Source organism: Mytilus californianus, unplaced genomic scaffold, assembly GCF_021869535.1.
Source record: "Mytilus californianus isolate M0D057914Y unplaced genomic scaffold, xbMytCali1.0.p SCAF_50, whole genome shotgun sequence".
Classification (NCBI taxonomy): Eukaryota; Metazoa; Mollusca; class Bivalvia; order Mytilida; family Mytilidae; genus Mytilus; species Mytilus californianus.
The window spans coordinates 880,653-903,668 of record NW_026262702.1 but is presented as its reverse complement, the minus strand read 5'-3'; the positions used below and the strand labels follow the sequence as shown (position 1 = coordinate 903,668).

The 23,016-nt window shown below is 31.9% G+C and overlaps 1 long non-coding RNA gene across 1 annotated transcript; it reads right to left on the bottom strand.

Annotated features, from left to right (window-relative positions):
• Nucleotides 1-459: 459 nt before the first annotated feature.
• Nucleotides 460-22,555, bottom strand: LOC127703768 (uncharacterized). The gene is made up of 4 exons (XR_007983035.1): nt 22,227-22,555; nt 5,250-5,343; nt 3,054-3,122; nt 460-978 (listed from the first exon to the last, which is right to left on the bottom strand). It is a non-coding gene; the product is annotated as an uncharacterized LOC127703768 (long non-coding RNA).
• Nucleotides 22,556-23,016: the final 461 nt, after the last annotated feature.

Genomic DNA, 23,016 nt, shown 5'->3' with positions numbered 1-23,016 from the left:
TCCAGTCTCCAGAAGTTCAATTATAAATGCAATTAATACACAAATTGCTAAGAAATTAATGTCGTACGAAAATTTATTAAAGAGAAAGAGAAAACGAAGAATATTTTGAAAAAAAAATCCATGCCGATGTTGCATTTGTTGACAAATGAATTTCAAAAGCTTTTATAATCTTTCACAAAATGTCAAATTTTGGAATTTCAGCAAATAACAATAATTACTTATGAATATATATTTTGTCATGGCTTAACGTGCTTTTCGGCTTTCTTTTAAATGTTTAAGTCTTAATATATAGTTTCACTACTTCATTCCACTGTTACATAATAAATTATTATACTTCCCTTTAGGAACTTGTTTACAGACACTAATGTTTTGTGGTATTGTTTTTCACGCGTCAACAATAAGTGTAAGAGTGGTCTCATGATAAGCATAATTTCAAGTTTGTACATTATGCCAACTCTATTGAGATTTGTTTATTTTATTATACCATTTAAAAGTGCATACCATTACTACAATCAGCAAATCCTTTGTATTCAAGAATAAGTAAATGGAAATATATGTCGGATGCTCTTGATGGAAAAGCAAAATCAAGATCGGTTTTTACATGTAGAAATGTACATAAGAAGTTTCTGGTTGCTTAGTCTTTTGTATATTCCTGTAACACAAACGTTTTATCACTAATTAGTGTTAACTCGGATTTAAACCTTAAAACTATTAGTTGAAAGGTTTTCATGCTTCGTTATCCTAAATACTTCCTTATTTCTTAAAAATATTTAACAAAACAACAAACAAACTGAAGACTTTTTTAAACACATTAGCTATTTTACTTTTTCGATAATCCATCGGCAAACTGACGATAAGACGTGATGCACATAAAAGGACCGTTTTCCCGTGCACAAACTTGTAGAACACCGTATCTGTGTCGTCTAATTGATATGCAGCATCCATCAATGCAATCGGAGCTGTCCTCACAGGCCTCTCCTAAATAAAATAAGTTAACTCATTTCTTTCAAACATTTCCTTTAACAATTAAATACTGTATTTGTTTGTTTGCATAACAAATGTATGAAAACTGAAATGTTAATTATAGTTTTCAAGCAATTATATACTCGTAGTAACAAGCACTATATGATAATTATATGATGTGAATTAAAATGAAGGTGCATGTTATATTGCAATGTATCCAAACCATATTGGAGACTATGGTTAAAGCTGAGATCATTTTAGTTAGGTATATCATAAATATTGGCAAATACTGCACTGCAACAGTAATGTAGTAAGCAATGCTAGTTGTCTAGTAGAATATCAACATGATATTGCTGGTTTTTGCTGGTGTGCTTTGTCTATGTGTCTTTTTTGTTTGTCTTTGTTGACATGTTTGCTTGTTTTTGTAGTGATTCATTTGACGTGGCTCGGTACTTGTACATCCTGTCATTGTGTTGTTGTGCTATGGTAAATTTTTGTATTCTTGTCTTTCGTTTTTGCTAATATGCTTTGTCTATATGTCTTTTTGTTTGTCTTTGTTGACATATTTGCTTGTTTTTGTAGTGATTAAGATTATATCACAATGTTGACTGCTGTACCCCTATTTTTGACATATTTACCTATTATATAAAAAAAAGAAAATGTGGTATGATCGCCAATGAGACAACTCTCCACAAGAGACCACATGACACAGAAATTAACAGCTTAAGGTCACCGTTCGGCCTTCAACAATGAGCAAAGCCCATACCGCATAGTCAGCTATAAAAGGCCCCGAAATCACAAATGTAAAACTATTCAATTCAGAAAACTAACGGCCTAATTAATGTACAAAAAATGAACGAAAAACAAATATGTAACACAGCAACAAACGACAACCACTGAATTACAGGCTCCTGAATTGGGACAGGCACATACATACAGAACGTGGCGGGGTTAAACATGTTAGCGGGATCCCAACCCTCCCCCTAACCTGGGACAGTGGTTTAACAGTACAACATAAGAACAAACTATAAAAATCAGTTGAAAAAGGCTTAACTCATCAGATGGATACAAATAGAAATACATATAACAATAACACGTCGACGTGACCGGGTACTTGTACATCCCAACAACAAAAAGACACTAAGTACAAATCTGAGAGTACTCGCATTATGTCTGTTTGTTTTGTTCACACATCGTTGTCAATATATTGGAATTGTATGCGACTGTCATACAAGTGAGAGGTTTAGCTAGCTAGGTTTAATCCACCATTTTCTACATAGGAAAATGCCTGTACCAAGTCAGGAATATGACAGTTTTTATCCATTCGTTTGATGTGTTTGAGCTTTTGATTTTGCCATTTGCTTATGGACTTTCCGTTTAGAATTTTCCTCGGAGTTCGGTATTTTTGTTATTTTACATTTGCATTCACATCATCATATTGAGGAATACACATTGGTTTGTCCTCCTTCGTATTCCTTGTGAATTGTCCATTTTCAACAGATGTATTTAATTGTAAATGTTATTTTACTATACATTCTTAAAAGGAGAAAACAAATGTTCTCTGTTGATTAACAAATTGGGATCTTTAATTTTTTGTAACTAGCTGAATGACATTTTTTTACTTCTGTATACCAATGTTTTGACTAAGGTTTATCATATTAAAGATAGATAATGACATAAAAATCAAATGAAAATAACACTTTATAAGTTTTATACGTCCGAAGGGCTTTTCTGTATTTACCTTTATCAGGAGCACTTAAGACCAAAAAACTTAAAGCTAAGGATGTATAAATTTCTCCAATCGTGAGGAGCTTTATGACCAAATTGGGTCTAAAACATAGCCACGTTTTCTCACGGTCAACTTTACCTGTGTGAGTTGATGTCAACTTTATTCGAAATTTCTAAATTTATCAAAAGAGAATTTAAACAAAGTATGTTATAAATCATGTCAGTACCGACGCAACCACTTTTGAGATGATAATGCCCTCTGGGAATAATAGACCATAAGCAGTGGTGTCAAAATTGATTAATTAGTATGATAGTATATTATATATATATGATATTAATAGATATGAAAAATAAAGACTAACCTTCAAATTTAGATGGCTGGACATCTCCTCGAATATATTCAAGATCTCGACAAAGTCCAATTTTCCTTCCTGAAATTTATACTTATTAAGTGTGTTTTTGATACGTACTGACATATTTATTTGTATTCTCTAGTAACCTTGTGGACTTCAGAATTAAATTGCAATTTGATGACGAGAAAAGGATTTTCTAAATAGGATCCGAGTCTTACTCTGGTTAGCTTTACTAATAACTATCTGTTATGGGAGATGTGATGTAAACATCAACGAAACAACGATCCAAATGACAGATTGAACAGAATAGACTTCTTCATGTTCCCCATACGGTCTTTAGTAGTGTCAAATTACCTTCATCGAATGATCCTCCCAGGGTCAGAATTAAGTAATGAATTCATTAGAATCACTTAATAGCTTACACCAACGCCTTTATATGACAAAAACGTGAAGAGACGGTGACATTCTCTGATGAGACTTATTTTGGGAATACTCATCATATCATTTCGACCATAAAAATAACATAAGATACACCAAACACCTCGCGATACAAAAAAAAATAGAAAAGGCGCTTTATTCTATATTGGTGTATTCATTGTATTTTTCTAACTGGCACAGAGTTATAGAACCACAAGCAGATTAATAGTGAAACATTTATGTTCAACTGCTTTATGTTGTAATGTCGAGTATCAAAACGGTAAAGGCAATTAACTGTCCAGTAATGTAAAACCTCACCAAAGATACCATGCTTATAATTTGGCACGCCAGACGCACGTTTCGTCTGCATAAAACTTATTAGTGGCGCTCAAATTAAAACAGTTGGAAGGCCAAATCAAATATGAAGTTGAAAAGCTTTAAAAAATCGAAAAGTACTTAAAGCTAATGCAATATATGCCTGTTGGTAGAAAAACCACAGTGTTTCGAATAATTCAAAATTTCATGAACAGCTTATTTACGGAAACACAGCTTATTCAATACTTCAAACAATAATTTCTACCCTTTTAACACTAAAGTTATTAAAGAAATTGTCAGAGATTGCCTATTTAAAATTCAAATGGCTTTTTTCAGGTTTCTCCAATTTGCTTATCTTAAGATGCACAAAAAATAGTTGTACGTCAATCTACAAATAACTCGAAAATTTACTTTAAATATTAAAAGTTAACAGTAGTTTCCCGATGTCTAAATCTCACGATAAAAAAGAAATAGCAAATGTGGTATGATTGCCAATGAGACAACTCTCCATCAGAGACCAAATGACGAGGAAAATAGCAACGGCTTTCTACCAGGACCAAACCAAATACCGCATAACAAGCTATAACAGGTTCCAAAATGACACGTGTAAACAATTAAAACCTGAAAACTAACAAATTGTTTTGTCTGCAAAACAATAAAAGAAAATTCAAATATGATACACAGCAACAAATGACAACAACTGGATTACAGGCTCCTGACTTGGGACAGGCACATACAGAATATGGTGGTGTTAAACATGTTTGGGTACGCCAAACCCTCTCCTTAACCTGGGACAGTGTTGTAACAGCCAAAGGGGACGAGACAGAGTGCGTCGACAAGAAAAGCGTCTCGTGTAATATCCGGCTTCCTCCACCAATAAAAACTGACCGCATCGAGATAGCACAATAGTGCTGAGATTGGTGTTTAACACCAATCAATCAATCAATCAATCGTACAACAACACAATTACTTGATAAGCAATAGAAGAATAATTTTCTAATATCGATTTCAGAAGAAATGCTTGTAAGTCATTAAACAGGTGAATTTTAGTTTCTTATGGGAAGAAACTGTTCAGTTTTGATGTTGTATTTTATCATATCATTTCCAATAATTTATGAATTTATAAATTTTATGCGACTGTCATACAAGTGAGCTAGCTATAAAACCATGTTTAATCCAACATTTTCTACATAAGAAAATGCCTGTACCAAGTCAGGAATATGACAATTGTTTTCCATTCGTTTGATGTGTTTGGGCTTTTGATTTTGCCATTCGATAAGGGACTGTCCGTTTAGAATTTTTTGTATTTTCTGTATTTTTTTCCCCTTTAAATCAACAAAATATTTATGTCAAAAAATAGTTCCAGATTAGATTTAATGAAGATTATAAGGACTCAGTAAAAACATTACTATTGTCAACCATTCGTTTCAGTTTCATTTCGATTCACTAAATCAATATTTCTCTTATACATACCAGCATACAATGAAAGTTTTGAATCCATAACACAAACATCATTTCTGCTACAACACTGGTTTGTATAGAAACACTCTTCATTAGCTTTTATACACTAAAATATAAAAAAAAATATCATTTTTTACATGTATATTAAATCGTAGAGTATTTAGCATTTTGGACAATTCATGTATGCGTGTTGTATCAGACGATAATCTTAAGCTAGTTTGCAGAAGTATTCTTTTGCATTTGCCAAAAGCGGTATAGAATAAGTCATTTGGTATGATTGTAAATGAGACAAAATTTTTAAATGATAAAGTTGACCTTAGACGGATCTGGCTATTGTCTTAATGTCCTTTTTGGTCATAAAGCTAAAAACATCCTTGGCTTTAAAATATTCAGCTTTGAGCTTTCCTGGAAAAGGTTAATCAAGAAAAGTGTTTTGAACGCATGAAAGTTATAAAGTGTTTTTTTTTCTCCATATGTCGAGGATGAATAGGCATTTATAGGTCAGCGTATTACCGTAATCAATTAACAAGACCCAAACCGTATAATGAGCTATAAAAAAGACCCGGACATGAGAAAATGTAAAACAATACAAAAAAGAAAACTAACGGTCTGATATATCATATCATAGGGAACATGTGTACTAAGTTTCAAGTTGATTGGACTTCAACTTCGTCAAAAACTACCTTGACAAAAAACTTTAACCTGAAGCGGGACAGACGGACGGACAAACGAACGGACGTACAGACCAGAAAACATAATGTCCCTACTACTATCGTAGGTGGGGCATAAAAAATAGTAAACGAAAATCAAGTATGACGGATAGCAACAAACAACAGTTTTCTTTACCTGGAACAGGCACATACAGAATGTGGTAGGGTTGAATTGTTTTAAAAAAAACCGCTATGTTTATGATTTTTAAGGAATTAGGTCATACTTTTGGTTAACTCTAGGAATGATACTTTCGTACACATATTTGTCGTTATGATTTTTGAAACCGACCATTGTTTCATGAATAAGGGCCCTTTAATATTTTGTACTTTAGCTTATAGTAGCAATTCGCCTTTAATCGTTTAATTAGAATAAAAACAAATTAATGACTTTTTAGGGTGCATGGACTTATGACTATTCCCAACTTTGTTTCCTTAAATGGATTAAAACAAATAGCCTTATATAGATCTAAATAATGATTATTAGAGGTTAGCTGCAGCATCAAAGTACAATCCGATGGTATTTAAAAGGCTTCAGCAACTATAAAAACCGGAAATGATATACGATCACCGGATGTGTAAGCTTGTCCTTCATATGATTGAATAACTCTGCAGTGTGAATTTATCTTTGTGATGTCATATCTTCAATTGTGTTTCCTCGTTTTCAAGAAATATCAAATTTGTTTATGGTTTCTTTTGATGAGAGTCATTAAGGTTTCCTGATTTTTTTTATTTATAATCTTTGACAGGTCAACGATCTGGCCTAATAAAATCAGCGTAAATCAATGTTTTGAAAGCATATATAGGGACTGTAATATGTTCATAATAAAATTGAGAATGGAAATGGGGAATGTGTCAAAGAGACAACAACCCGACCACAGAACAGACAACAGCAGAAGGCCACCAACAGGTCTTCAATGCAGCGAGAAATTCCCGCACCCGGAGGCGTCCTTCAGCTGGACCCTAAACAAATATATATACTAGTTCAGTGATAATGAACGCCATACTAAACTCCAAATTGTACACAAGAAACTAAAATTAAAAATAATACAAGACTAACAAAGGCTAGAGGCTCCTGACTTGGGACAGGCTCAAAAATGCGGCGGGGTTAAACATGTTTATGAGATCTCAACCCTCCCCCTATACCTCTAGCCAATGTAGAAAAGTAAACGCATAACAATACGCACATTAAAATTCAGTTCAAGAGAAGTCCGAGTCTGATGTCAGAAGATGTAACCAAAGAAAATAAACAAAATGACAATAATACATAAATAACAACAGACTACTAGCAGTTAACTGACATGCCAGCTCCAGACTTCAATTAAACTGATTGAAAGATTATGTCTTCATCATATTAATATCAGGCACAATCCTTCCCGTTAGGGGTTTAGTATCATACCATCATAACATATATGAGAAGAACATAACCGTCTTTCATATGAAAAACTTCCGAAACGGAATTACATGATGTCATCGGAGTATTAAAATTGTCACTTTGTCACTATTTTAGTGGGTGGGCTTTATAAGTTTTAAGAGATATTTCATCATTTCATACCATGACACTACAATTTAGTTTAAGGTTCTTTTCTGTAAAAATCACTTACACACATATATTCGATCCAAGAATTCCCTTTTAAATAAATATCTGCTGTTATAACTCTTCGTCCAACGTATTCACTTGCAATCTCAAAAGATGTCAATATTTACCCTACTAAATTTGTAAAATTATTGTTTGTGTCTCGTATAAATGTCTTTATCAACACCCCTCCAAACGCCCTCTTGGGAGTAGTAATAGAAAAACAATCATTTTGGATCTCATTTCTATTGTTTTTAAGTAGAAATCCATCAAAATTTATCGACGTTCTCATTATATTTCATCGGGGTGTATAAATCAAACAGTTGGAAAAGTTGATAACATGTTTATCGAACGTGTGCACCCATTATAATTAAATCGGTTGATGGGATTTACCATAAAATCCAAATGCTATTTTGTTCACCAGTAGAGCAAATATATTAGACAAATCTTTTTATTTCTTCTTTAGTTGCTATAGATATGTGGTGTAAAGTTTATGAGCATAATATCCAAATTTGTAAATGTTTCATTGAGAACGAATTTGCGGTTTTACTTATAAGCAAATTTGCAGTCTTCACCTACGAAACAAGAAACATATAGTTCTATGACCACAAATGTGCTATAATTGTTTGCTTAACAAAATGGTGTCCGAGTTTGAATTTATAAAAAAGTATGTATATGATATGATACTTTAATGACCTGGTTGCGATAAAGTTTGGCGAAGTTCTGACATGATTGCATTTACTTTACGAAAAAATTATATAATCTTGAAAGGACATTGGTACTTTGAAATATATTCTATTTAAGGGCGCAAAGTTGTACTTGTCTGATTCTATTTTTCAAAATAGAGGCTTTCATGCCAACGTCATTCGACACTGGTGGACAGTTGTCTCATTGCCTATCATTCATATGTACTACATCGCCTTATTTTTATTTTTAAAAGACCGAACTAGTTATGACTGAATAAAAACAGTTAAGCTAAGCAAAAAGTATATAAAATCGTGAATTGTTATAGACTGATCTCAAAAGACTAAGTCGTAGATATACACTGATACTAAAACGTTACATCACAATGGTTTTGAGTGAAAAGCTTTGTGTGTTCTCTAGAGAGGCATTGCAGACATATTAATTACGTGTTATGATGCTATTACAAGTAGTCAAAAGCTTATACTTTATAATTATCTCGTCAATTTTACACCTCTTGCGTATAATATATGATATGATTTATATGAAGAACACGCTGTTCTCAAACTATCTGACTAATCCTTACTCCGCTATATGAGAGCACTCAGGGATAAATTTAATAATCTGTGCAATGTAATACGGCATTTAATATGTTTTAAGATCTTTATTAAAACGGATTTATAGAATTTATGATTTTATCAAAAAAAGAAAAACAGAGACACTGTTTGTCTTTAAATGTATAATAATGGTGAATAAACCCAATAACAGTTGCAAAGTTCATTAAAATTTTCAATGCATCACGATGGACGTCTGTATTGTGTGACAAAGACGAAACTCTTAACATTTGTTCTCGCTGTTTGTGTTGAAAATGAGGCTTAAGATATACCAAAGGCGAGACAATACAAAAATCAAGTCGAATAATAACAGTCAAAAACGTCGTCAAAACGGAAAACGACGAAAAGACAAGCAACAGTATTCAAATAACTACACAGATAATTGAAGACTGGTCAACACGAAGACCACCACAATAAGAGGGGGGGGGGGGGACTCAGATACTATTGAATTTTAAGCAGATTCTGTTTCAGTAGTGGCACCCGTCGAGTTAGTTATGCAATTAAAAATCGGTGATAATTTGAATTCGGTTATATCATGGACGGGGTTTTGTGATATGAATATAATAAATAAATGTGTTTCACGTTGATCTAATAACCATTACGATAGTAGTATATTTTTCAAACCTGAATTTAGATTTTTTTTAAAAACTTAGTTACATCAAACTTCAAAATCATGTGGAGAATACAACAAAACGAAACAAAAACAATTAAATGTAGAGGTCAACTGACAGTCATCAACAATTCGCATGTGTCTTCACAATATGTAAATCACACAGAGTCTAAACAATTTGCAAGAAATTAAGAATAGACTACCAAAGATTTGCCTTTAGTACCAAGTCCACTCAACGACAAAAACATTAAGCATACAACATAAAACATAAAATATTACAAAAGACAACCTATAATGAGGTTGCTGACCGTTTTATGTCATGCTTTTAAATTATATTTTTAAATGTCACAAACTGCCACAGTTTAATTTACAATAAAAGTTAGAATTAAATTGAATTGAATACAAAAGATGAAAGGTAAAGAGTTTCGTTGTTTCATTGCCAGAAGCATTAATATCAGGCTGTAATTACTCTTCTGACTATGTTTTGACTTGATAGTCTTTAGAAGATAACAATACTCGATCGCTTAATTAGACAATAACTCACCAATCAGTCTGTGTCAGGGGGATAAATAATAAAGAAAGTGATGGTAAACCAACAATTAATTGTTTCCATTAGCCTTCCTTAATAGAACGATAACAGCAAACAATGTTCAGGAAATTATTTCTCTTGAAAATGTGCTAATGCATATATTGAATTGTGATTTGCAACGTGATAAGTTCACTTAACAGTAGTGTTTACAGACATTGATATTATTGCAATAATCTGAAATTTACAATGTGATAATAGACATCGTCAACAACTGTTCATTTCAAAAAAAATAGATTAAACCAACTTGGAACATATAATATGATTGTCTATATGTTTCTGACTTTTGTAATTGCAAGGAAGAATCAGAAGGTCAAGATGAATTGGAGAAAAACGAATTACACTTCATGAATGATTGTGAGCTTAGAATAGCAACCATTCTTCAAAAAATAAATAAATGTTTTATGTCCTTTAAAAGGTTATATAAGAACAGAAATGATCAAGTGTGCAAGTTTAATAAAGTTTGAATGCAAATGACTGACGTAGTATACTTTGCATGATACACATCTTCATCAAAATTGTACTAAACACTAGCTAGTTGTTTAAGATTTTAAAGTTTCGAAGTTTAAAAAGTATGCTTCAGTTCTTCTATATGTATATAAAAAAATATCATGCATCTAAGACTAAAATTATATGAGCAAAAGTTCCGACTCAATTTTGTTAGATTAAGCGAGTATCGATGGTGACATGTGCTTCAAAATGGTAACCAAATCTCAACTTGTAACAACACAATTTTAAGTTGACCTCCAGATGTCTATTTTTAGTGTGTGTGGTTGGGTTGCCGTCTCATTGATATTTGCATACTTAAAAACTTCATTTACTAAACAATAGTACACAAAAGAGTACATAGAAAACAAATGATTGAGCATGAAGGTGAATGTAGGTTAATTTTTCGATACTTCTGACCTTGTGACATGTTATTATATACATGTACATTTAATGCAATCATTTATACATAGGACTAATTAAAAGTAAAAAATAAAAATTATTTGCTGGATGACGCGGTATTTTTTTAATCAGGAAAATTAAATAACTAATAATGTCAAAACAGAGGTTAATTGTATTTACAGTTGTGCCCTCTTTCCTTCCTTAGAAAAACAAGACGAAAACAAAAACAAGGAAAAAACTGAATCTGAGCCTCGGACATTTAAACTACGGATTTCTAATAAGTTTATTGCGTTGTTTTCCATTTTACTTTATTTCCAGTTCGTCAATGTTTTTGAAGTAGAACGGCGCCTCAAATTTAATATTAATATTGATATTTACAAGTTTGTAATGATGAAAAAATCTATATATCCTTAAAATGAGCTTCTATAGATATTATACATCCATCAAACACTAGAGATACTGGTCGATGCCAAATGACATCGAATATGTTTCAAGAAGATGATATGAAGTCCCGAAATCAATGACTGTAGACGTTTTTATTGGATCTTTCGGGGTTGATGAATGGCGATTTCTGGAATTACCGCCCTTTGACAACCATAAAGAGTCTACACGCTAACAGCAAGTCAATATGTCACTTTATTAAAAGCTATTTAGATATTCAATCACAACCCAAATGTGTGAAATGCTCAGCTAAGATGAAATTAATGCTTTCTATGACTTATGTTTACTGTTGTTGAACGAGGACTTTATAATAGATTACTTTTAATGACATATGCATATAGATGGTAGTTAAAATATACCAATATACTACGAAAATTAAATGAGGGTTTTAATTGGCGACACCATCTGTAATTTACGAAAAAAAACAAGAATATCAATAAATTTTCATCTAAAAAAGTCGGCAAGATTACTATAGTTATAAAAGTCATCTTGAAGGGGTTTATTGCTGTGTTTACTCAAGAGACTCACTCGAAAGACTTAATACATATATAAGTTTGTGAGTGAAAAGCCGAGTTCACAAGTCATTAAATACCGAAAGTAGCCTACATACCGTATAATGAAATGCACTTAACTTTGAAAATAGATTTTAAACTCTTTTTTTTTCCCTAGTATTTGATTAGGAGATGATAATAATTTCAGACAATCAAAATCGGTCTTTACTTTGACTTTGATTTGCTGAGTTAAAAAAAAAAACGAAAAGCAAAATGAAGCCAATCGATTTGACTTTAAAAATTTAATAATGGCTGAGTTGGATAAAATACTTTAAATTTTGACACGCAAGATAAGAAAGAAGAAAAGTCCCAAGAGAGCGCCGAGACTGTTTAACGTTAAAACCACTTGACACGAAGAGTTCACACACGATTTTATTGATTTTGTTATTTACTTTCTTGTTAATGTTTGTGTACTATTAGAATGTAGCACCATTTGAAAATCTGGAGAATTCATTTTCATCCTGTCTTATGCATGATTATTTATTTTCAGGTCTTAGCTGGCCAGGATACTTATTTTTAAATGATCCTCCTTGCCAAAAACCCAGGAAATCAAATGGTCGATCCCTAACAACAAAAGAGAAAAAATATTGACTAAATAAACTGTATTTGAAACGATCATTATTGAAAGGAAAGTCATAGCTTTTGAATAATATATTAAAATAAAACAAGTGTAGCCTTTTTATGTCGGTCAATATATTTTTTATAGACCTGATATGGTCATCAGTAAATACGTTTTCATCAAGTCTATAAGTTATGTATTGACCTTATTAATAGGCTAGAATTGTATATCATTTATTTTGCTTAAAAATAGTACGTCGCACGTGGTTTTTAATCCTATTTGTATGCCAGTCGTATTGTTAAGTCTTGTTTGTCGGTTAAAACCTCAATAGAACTTATGTTGTGTCTATTTCAACTGCCAAGATCGTCGGTTCTCTGAACTTTCCCGAAGCCCTGCGTTTGAACTTGATGTCAATTAACCTGTACCGCGTAGACTCTAAATAAAGTTTATGTATTAGGTGTATTATAACAACAGCGGAATTCAGAAATATTTTTTAAAAATCATATGCAGGAGTACTCAATAAATTGTGGGTAAAACTGGTGTTGTGTTTCAACAAATTTAGTCATTTTTTTTTACATATAATCAGAACAACTACAAATAAACAGAAAACTATCTTTGACATTTAATTTTCTATTTCAAGTTTTAAAGAGGAGGCCGGAAGTTACCAAAGGGAGAATCAAAACTTATAAGTTGAGAGATCACCGTCGACAAAATCATCGTCATAAAAGAGGCGGAAGTTACCAACGGGAGAATAAAAACTCATAAGTCTAAGAGAGACTGAAAAAAAATCATGGCAAAAAAAAATACGAAAAGACAAAAAACAGTTTACCAAACACCCCTCAAATAACCTATTGACTGAGTAATACGAACCCAACGATCGCATGTGCTCCAGAAGGTTAAGCAGTTCCTGCCCAACATGTGGCACCCGTCATGTTGCTTATGGAAAAGTACACATTCGATGCTAAATGTCATTCGGGGATGTCACAATCAACTAAAAGAAGACGGGAGTTTGGCTACGACAATAGGAATATATCCGTGGTTATCTTGGACACGGTTATTTCATAACGGTCAATGATGCGAAGGGATGACTCCAACTTTGAATTAATAAATTTCTATTTCTGGAAGTTTAAAATATCATCTAATGTATTTTCCAAATTATATTGTCGAACAAACAAAACAACCGTGGGAGGGAGATTGTAAAGAACTTTGTTTTTATTAACAAATAGTCAAGTCAGTGTCTAAGTTTGAAATGCCATTTTCACATCTGCTCAATCGCATCAATGAGCTAATAGAAGCAATTTGAATGAAATTCCTTAGAGAACCGGATTATCTTTGAAATAATGAACAGTTAAATTACCAATTAGTGAAGATCATATACAATCAGAACATTTAGTCAAATTTTAAGAATATTCTCAATTGACAGAGAACTGTTAAAATCTGTCGGTAGTAAATTGCATTCGTTATCAAATCATTTGTTCAGCTTTCAAAGAAACAAATAGATTTCTTCTATTTTTCATGTGTTTGATGTACATTTCTTATCTATAATTTTCCTGAATTAGGCATATAATTTTATTTTTTTATCAAAGACTGATAAATGACTTGGTTTTATGGTAAATAAACAGATAAAGGACACGAGAGTTTGTAGATAATCGTGGATTAGAAGGTATTGAAATATCAAAGTGTTTTCATTTAAAAGAATGTCGAAAATATCGGATTTTGCATAAAAACAAAACTTTAATTATTAACCATAAGAATAAAAAAAATCGAAATTCCTCTGATAAGAGAACGGTTTATTGGCCTTTGGTATCGTCCTTTTTCTATCAACTGTATGGGATGTAGAGGGATATTTTTTCTTTGTGTATACTAAACAATTGATGGAAATTATGTATTTACTTAGACAGTTATAAGGACGCCGCCGTCATGATAAGCCGTTATGGAAAAAGTCGGAGCTTTAACTTTTAATAAACAATACTACGGGTGGCATTAGTGTGGAGCCGGAACTGGAAACCCTTCCGGAGCATCTGGGTTCATCCTTAGTTTATTGGTCGGGTTCTTGATATTTAATCGTTAGTTTCCTGTGCATTGTTATGTAGATTGTTGTTTTGGGGGGGGGGGGGGGGGCGGGGGGGGGTAGGAGTGGGGAGAAATGTCATTGCATTGTTTTCTGTATTCTTTGATTTTTTTCTTCGTATCTTCTTACTATTTTGCTTTACTCAGTCATTTATCATAAGCAAAGGTCTATCAACTAAACGAGGAAAATTTTTTCTTCGTTACATAACCTATGATTTTAAGCAGTTTTAGCGTTTTGCTGGTGCGAGTTTTTCTTAGATAACAATGTGGTTTAATTTCACAAACATCTTTTTGAAATGTCTAAATATTCAGTCGTGTGAAAATACTGATCAATTATCATTTTCACATATATCGGGGATGCAAATTTTGTTTATGTAAATATATTTGTGATTCATATGTTTGAAACATAATTTCTGAAAGTTTTTTAAAAACTCGTCAAAGATACAATTTGTACGCCAGATGTTCATTTAAAAAGATGTAGTAGTATGCGATACTTTCGAATCCCATGTCCCTTAACTTAACATCAAGAGCTTTACTGTCAAGTATGTTAAAATTAAAAAGAAAAATATCCTAACAAATCTTAATAATACAAATTTAAACTCAATTTAAAGAGCGTATGTTAATAACTACTACATTCACCGACATATATAGGTCATGCTCACGATCTTGGTTATAAATTGTTTGTCTCGCTGTTTGGAATTGAAGTTTGTGTTCATGCTTTCTTCTGGTCGTGTGGAATAATCACTTTATTCGTGCACTCCTAACACGAATAGATGAGAACGAGAACTGAGAAGACATAAACGATGCATAACACCTCAAACGTGAATTAATATAAAAGCACCTTCATTTCATGAAATTAAAAGTCGTTCGAAGGTTTTCAACAGCAACCACAACTGTATAATTACGCCCATTTCCCTGTGAAAACTGCACTTTGAAATTAAAACTCACTCTACCGAGGAACCAGTACATTGCTATCTGATGAACGAGCTCTAAGTGCCAAATCTGCAACTTGCATATTTAATTATTGAAAGTGTTAAACGATTACAAATTTTAGTATCGTAACTAGAAATCTTTGAATAGCTTATCTTTAAGACACCTTTGAAAGTCGGCATTTAGAATATGAAAATGTCTGATTAATCTTTATCAATTTATAGTCCGATTGTCATTCGTCCTGAAAAACGATTATATATATATGCGGTATGGGTTTTGCTCATTGTTGAAGTTCGTACAGTGTCCTATAATTGTTTACATTCTCGTCCTTTGCTCTCTGGTGAAAAGTTGTCTGATTGGTAATCATAACCTTGTCTCCTTATTTTTATATTTCATATCAAACTTTTCTTCAGGTTAGAAAATTAGCATGATATGATGGTATATATAGCTTAAATTATAAGACACTGAAAGGCATCTAGAATACAAAAATGACTGATTAAGCTATATCATATTAGACAAACATCATTTACGAGATTAAATGTTAAATCATACATTTTCTTATGGCTAGATTTTTTCCTTTGGCTGTGGCAATGCGTTAGAAAGAAATTCGCGTGTTTATCTTGTTATGCAACGCGTAAAACGACTTATGCTTTTAAGTTATTTAGCACAAACTCATTATTTCTGTGTGATCTAATAATATGAACATCTTTATTTTAGGAAAATAACATTGATGTACGAATCTCATTTCTATATAAAAAAATGTCAAAAAAAATCTATACCCAGCATTTGCCATAGATAACAAATAACGGATGCCAATATAAGAATAAGAGATGTGGTATTATTGTCAATGAATCAAACGAGAAAGAACAGATCACCGTACTGCCTTCAACAATGAACAAACCCCATAGAGTATAGTAAGCTATAAAAGACCATGGTATGACAAAGACGACACAATCGAAAAGAGAAAATAAACGGCCTGATTTATACATTAACAATGAACAAAAACCAATCTAACAGATGCATGTGATGTGTTACAAAGTTTAAAATATAGGAGACACTTTAACGGCATATTTCCTCAGTAAAATCCACATTTTGAATTAATGTTTATTCAACTCAGGAAGCCCTATATTGTAATCCGAAACCACTTTCTTAAGCGTTGTATTTGCAATTTCTGTATTAGCTGACAGTATGCGTGCTTTTTAGGATTTTAGTCTTAAAATGAACAATATACATTTCAATACTTTAGCTTTTAGAAGCATTTGAAAGGCATCAAAGATATAAAAATGTCTGATCAAGCCATTCATTTATAGCTTGATTTTTATGTAAAATAAAACTTTTCATTTTGCTTACATTGTTAGCTCATTCTCTGTTTAATTTTCAGCCGAACATAAGATTTAATTATTTAGTTTTAGAGGTTTTTACTTCCCTTGGAGTTCATTTGCATTGCTTCATTACAGTTCGTCTAAAAAATGTGTCAAACTAAAAGAAATAATATCACATAGAAGTTGTTAAACATTAAGCCATTTTTTTCTTTGTTTTTTGCTATTACCTCGAAAATTATAGTCGTGAATTATACAAATTATTTCTGCTGATTATTGATTGATTAATTGTTGGTTGATTAACGTTCAGTTGTCTGCTGCGTATTCTTCAAATATCAAGGTGTCTTAATTTCCAAGAAAAACTAACACTGCGTCTACTGTTTAATGAAGTATACAATGTGGTTTCATGCTTATATTTCGCCGTAAGATATGATAAGAGTTTGTTAACTAAAACTTTAACCAATATTTTATTCGATTACAAGGCGTCTGATTATTTTTGCCCCCACTTTTTTACTCATCAAAAGATTGATATATCAATAAATTGATTAATAGCTGCTTGCTGAACTTCCAGTACAACTAGTTCTGGCATATTCAGGACATAGAATAAATTATGAATAAATCCAATATTTCTGTAAAGGGGGTTGGCCGGAATAGAGTTCGAAAATTTAGACTGTAACTGGAAAGGGAGGATATTCTAGATATGATCAGCAATTCTGCCTTGCAACAGGCCTCGCTGACCTCTTAAAAGTAGTTGTTGCAGATTTAAAGTGTTTATTCCGACCGTACAATCAAAAGGAATGAGTTCTTCTGCCGGTTGCGAAAAGTCAAGATGACAATAATTATATACCGCAGTCAACCCTTGTGGTAACCTCTCTTGGTATATATTTAAATATTAGTTTCTACAATAATAATACAGTAATAATACTTTAAATTTCATGACAAATATGACTGTTTAAAAACAAAATATTATATTTGAGCATCAGCGGCTCTTTTCACAAAAAATCTTAAGAGTAAAAATACTCGTAAGTCATACACATTTCAGTATAACTTACGATCAATTTTAATCGTAAGATTTTTTGTGAAAAGAGTCGCTGGTGCATAAATATTGGTACCGCTAATGTTATCTGTCATTACCAAAACTGTAGCATGAACTGTTTACCCTTATAAAACAGCTGGGTTCATCAATGTTCGTTTCTTTCGATCAATATGTTTCCATTGTAATATTTGCAGATTGTTGTGAGTCGTGTTGCCTTTTTTTTGCATTGTTTTATAAAAATAAGAGGATATGGCACAATTGACAATGAGTCATCTTTCCATCAGGGAACACATGACGTAGATGTTGGCAACTATATGTCACCGCACGGCCTTCAATTATGAGCAAAACTTATATCGCATATAAAACACAAACATAACAAAAGTTAAACATTTCAAACGAGAAAACTAAGGATCTTATTTATATGAAATAAAAGCAATAGACGAATAAACAAATTCAAAACACAACAACAAACGACAACCATTGATTCACAGACTCATGACGTGGCACAGTCACTTACGGAATGTAAAATGTTCCCAATTTATAAGCCATAGTTATGAAAACTTAATAAAAAGTAAAGGAAACACAATGAGATTGACGTATGAAATAAAAATCAAAACGTGTGATGTCGAAATTCCTGGGGACTATAATACTTTACATGTTTAGGCTACATGTGTATTAAAATATGATCAGCCATGCCATTCTCATCGGGCATTAAATTGGTATGTCGAGATTTTAGACAAACCGGTCAACACATCAGTCTTAAGTGCTGTCAATTAAATTTTTACATGCCAGCAGTTTACAAAATAATTATATGAAGAACATTTTATATACTCGTATAATATCACAAATTAACGGAATATATCTGCAGATACTCTGGCTTATATATAGGAAATATATTTCAGATTGACGGACAAGCTTACGTATAATAAGTAACATTATTTCACGCTACACTGTGAAGGACTGGCTTATATATGTTGTGTACAAGTTGTCATTTCGTACAAATTATAATTTGTACAGGGTTTTTGTACAAGTAATCAGTATTTTGACACACACCATCTTTCACCAGGTGATACAAGTTTATCTTCAATAATTATCCAGTTCGATGTTTTACTTACAAATTTATATACTTCAACCTAACATTAAGCACTGTCCTCTATGTCATAAAACTACAAATAAGGACACCTGATTGGTTTAGATTTTATTTTTATTTTTTGACTAATACCAAATTCTATGTCCATAAAATATCTTTTAGTGTTTTTATATAAACTTTGTGTCATACTATGTGCAAGACTGTAGCATGTAGTTGTGGAAATAAAACTGTGATAAGCTTAACCAAAGACACTATGCTTATTTTATCTAATTATGTAAAGAGATTTACAAAATACTGATAACTTGTACAAAAATACTGTACAAATTATAGTTTGTACAACATTACAATTTGTACACAACATATATATGAAACAATGTTCCACATTGACGAACTGGTTTCTATATAGGAAACATGTTTTAAACTAACGAACTGGTTTATGATTCGCTTATATAAAAGAAATATTATATCTCAGATTGACGGACTAGCTTACGTATATTAAGAAACATTATCTCGCGCTACACATAGACGAAATAGCTTATAAATAAGAAACATATTCCACATTGACGAACTGGCTTATATATATATATATACGAAACGTGTTTTACACTGACGAACTGGCTTAATTGAAAGAAATATATCTCAAATTGACGAACTAAAAAAGGTATATACAAATACCACATACAAATGAGAAAATGTGGTATGATTACCAATGAGACAACAACCTACCAAATACAATACTGTAAACAACTGCAGGTCACCATATTGAGCAAACCAACACCGTATACATGTGTGGGGATATGTTATATCATGAAAACGACAATAAGTCACCAGAAGGACAATCACAGAGTTATTGCCCAAAAACAATAACAAATATCTAACTTTGTGTTTCCTTGGAATATAAGAAACGGAACCAGCTTAAACACTGAATACAGCGAAATTAAATGGTGGCAAAAAGTAATTGGATTTTTTATGTATTCATATATACTTACATTAAGATTTTTTGATATATTGAAGTCGCGTTTTATCTCATTATGGAATTTTTTGAAGAAAACTTTCCTCTTTTAGGAAAGATTTTAAAAATGGAACCTTTTTTTGTTATCAACCTTTCCTACCGTGTAACCCCTATTCTTAAAACGAAATTGAGGATTTTCAGGCATAATTTTATCATGATTCTCATTGCATGTAGTTGGTTAAAGAGAACTGGAAAAATATTTACATAATAGATATTGAAAAACCGGTCATTATCGTGATATATGGACTGTCCAAAGGACAGTGGTATTGACTAAAACAGCGATAATGACTGAGCCATAGGCGAGGTCATTATCGCAGTCGCAGTCAATACCACTGTCCTACGGGCAGTCCATGTATCACGATTATGACCAGTTCTTCAATAAATATTATGTTTATTTCATTAAGGAACCATGTTTTTAAAAATTCTCATAGTTCAAAACAAAATACAAATCCTTGCTATAAGTCACTACCATTCATTTAAATAAAATTTTTCAGTATATGAACACAAAATAAAGTTTTCTATAATTTTATAATTAAAAAAACATATGGTAAACAATTCAACAACTTCAATATAAAATTAAAATCAGGAAAATGTTTTATTACAGGGACATCTCTCTAAACAGAGAAACCACACCTCACCGGCCATTAACATGTAAAAGCCTGTTAACGACCGGTTTTCCGGTCCGTTTTTTTTCTGTTAAAGACAGATAGAAATTATTACTGAAGAATAAAGAATGTCATGTGGCCCCTTGTTATCCAATAAGAGAATCTAATTCTTAACCGATATGAAATAATAGTTGATAGTCACTGAAAGTTTACATTTATTAAATATTTAAAGTATCATTCGCATTTTCAAGATGGATTGTAAAGAAAATATTATAAAACTGCGACAAAATACATTTTCAAAAAGCTAGTATACAATGGACGATAATTATTGTATAATAAACTAATCGACGGTATTCGTCAATTTTAACTCAAATGTTGCGATTCTGTTTCATTAAGAAATAAAAATAAATCAATGTTTCATGAGTACTCTCTTGTTGCCACCTTTTCTAGTGCAATCTTTTCGTTTATGGAAACGTATATGAAGAAATTCAAGCAAGCAAGCAAGCAAGGGATAACTCCATGTCGATAGTGGTAATTTTGATTTAATTTTCTATTTCCACAGAACTGCAAAATTATATGACACATTTTTAAAAATGTTTTGTCATGTGTCTCTGCTTCCCGATCTAAAATGCCAATATGAATTTTTTTCTGCTAAACGTATGATGCATTTAAATTCACCAAAATGTAAATAATGTGTTGTTGTTTCAATTCCTTTACTGTGCATACAAAATATGTGGCATCAGGACATCTAGTTTGTATCGAAACTGAAACTCGAATTTCTTTAATTCAGATAATTAACAAAGAAATGATGTTCAGGTAAAAGAGAGGCGAACGATACCAAAGGTAAATTAAAACTCATTAGTCGAAAACAAACTGATAAAGTTGTGGCAAAAAGAATGTAAAAAGAAAAACAACAGTAAATAAAACAAAACATAGTAAATTAAAGACTGAGCTGCTCGAACCCCATCAAAAACTAGGAGGAAATCTCAAGAGCTCAGAAAGGTTAAGCAGATCCTGCCAAACGTTTTTTTTTCTTCTCCAGAATGTAAGAAATCCTTTTGTATTCATTCATTATTTATGTATTCAGACACATGATAGCTCTTTCAAGTTGACTCAGTTTCGATTTGTTTTCGCGATCTTTAACGTCTGTCGACAAATTAAAAAAAGAGACGTTTTACGTTTGACATTTTTGCGACGAATTATGTATGCTCGTTATTTTTCTACTCGAGATAGCCGCGAAAATAAATCGCTCAAGAAAATTTGTTAATTTGCAGTATATAGAACGCCGTGTATTTATACATTTCTGGTGGATCTGATGAAGCTAAATCAAGACATGCAAAATGAAATAAAAACATTCTATAAGTGTCATCTGGATTATGATCAAAGGACATGAAGCTTAATATATTGATATAAAAGGATTGAAATAACAAGCTTTTAAAAGCTCAATACGTTAAGTGTTTTCCATTGGTTTTTGTATTGTTTGTTATTTTGTATAGAAAACTTGTATCCAGTCTTTTCAAAAAAAAATTTGCGATTAAATTTCTTTTTTTAGAGAGAAATGGACACAAAAAAAATGAAAATTAACAGATTCAGTCAAAACGCTAGACAAAACTACATCAGGACAACAAAAAATTAAATTAAAAAATTCAGTCAAAATGCGATTCAAGACAACTGTATCAATGATAATGAAAATAAGAATAAGAAATGTACTTACCGGAGGACTCACCTGGCTATTCCATTTATGGTCACTATAATCACCATTAAAATCATATTTAGTTAACCAAGCATCAGTCACTGTACATAACGTAACGGCAAACGAAGAAAGAAATATATACATTTTAATATTAATTTGCATAACGGAAGAAAGAATAATTCAGCTGCAGTTGTTTAAGTCTCCAGTAGTCAGATATATTTTGCTCCTTGCCTTTTTCTGTTTTATGAGAAACCGAACTGTTGTGTAAATCTTTGCGCTTTGTGTTCCGAGACTTTTTGCTAAATGAAAGTCCGTCTCACTTTATATTGGTTACAATTGCATGGGCGTTGAAAAGAACTTTTATCAATATCGATAAAATGATGCAGCGACCAATTATTGTTATTTTTACAATCCGTTTGTTCTGTGTTGTTTATTTAATCCAAAAATGGTAAAATATACAAGATAATTGCAACGTCGTGAATAGTCCCACGCAGGGCGGACATAAAAGATTATAGGTTCACGCATATTGATTCAGGTATTACGGATGGGTCAGTTTTCTAAGAAAATCAAACAAAAATACAAAAATAGCGGGTATCTTTTGTTTTGAACTTCTATTTGAGTAAAAAACGATGTTATTGCTTTGTGAAAGTCAAATAATCGTTCAAAACTATTTACTTTATCACAACAAAATGAAATTGTTAATACTTTCATATGTTTCTTTATACTAAATATAACAAAGACTTTACAAGTTTCTTATGTGTATCGAAAGTTATAAATAATTTTCACTAGATATAATTAATTTTTGTGGGAG